Raw genomic sequence first — 1,133 nt, forward strand, 5'->3', positions numbered from 1 at the left:
GTGACTTCAAGTCACGTTGCCCAAGTAGAAGGTGCATCTTCGGTTGTATGTGCGCAAGGCACTGCAACATCAACACTAACAAATGGATTGAGCAGAAGGACATTACCCACGGCCATGGTTTATGTTCAAAAGGCAAAGGGAGAATACATAACCTGTCGGCTTTTATTGAATACAGGCTCAGAACTCTCCTATGTATCGGAACGCTGCATTCGCGCTCTTGGCTTGACACGTTCACATTCACGCATTCTGGTTTCGGGAATATCGTCAGTAAAAGCTGACACCACAAGGTGATGCAGCAAACTCCACATCAAGTCCCGGATTTCTGATGATCATCTGGATGTATACGCCGAAGTACTTGGCAGTATTTCGTCATCACTGGGAAGGCAAAACATCGACGCATCGGCACTCAAGGTGTTCAATGATCTACAATTGGCTGATACAAACTTCTGCACAAACGCACCGATCGACATTTTATTGGGTAGCGAACACGTATGGTCTACACTTACAGGAAGGGGGCAATATTATCGCCATTTCATCGGTTTTCGGATGGGTTATCAAGTCACTCATGACACCCCAAACACGTAACGCAATTACACTTACCACAACCTTCGATATAGAATCGTCGCTCCAGAAGTTTTGGGAGCTGGAGAGCGTCGACTGTCATACTAAACTGGAACCCGAAGATGAACAGGTCGAGAAACACTTCCTCGCCACACACACTCGAGATGAAAAGGGGAAGTACATCGTGGAGCTTCCATTCAACACTGTACATCCTGAATTTGGAGATACTCTACAAGGAGCTCTGAACCGTTTCAAATCGGTGGAACGGCGCTTACAACACAATGAGCCGCTACGAATCCAATACATCAATTTCATGCGAGAATATCAATCTTTGGGACACACGCGATAACTGCCGTCAAACGAAATCACTGCTGGGCAGCATTTCTACATGCCACACCACCCTGTGTTGGGTCGAAAACTACGTGTAGTTTTTGATGGTTCATTTCGCGACGCCAATGGAAAGACCTTGAACGACACTCTCTTTATAGGACCCAGCATCCAACGCGATCTGTTTGCTGTGTGCCTCCGCTTCAGAATGTACAAATTCGTATTCTCAGCTGACATTGTGAAAA

This window comes from Drosophila obscura, unplaced genomic scaffold (genome assembly GCF_018151105.1).
Source record: "Drosophila obscura isolate BZ-5 IFL unplaced genomic scaffold, ASM1815110v1 contig_186, whole genome shotgun sequence".
NCBI classification, from domain to species: domain Eukaryota; kingdom Metazoa; phylum Arthropoda; class Insecta; order Diptera; family Drosophilidae; genus Drosophila; species Drosophila obscura.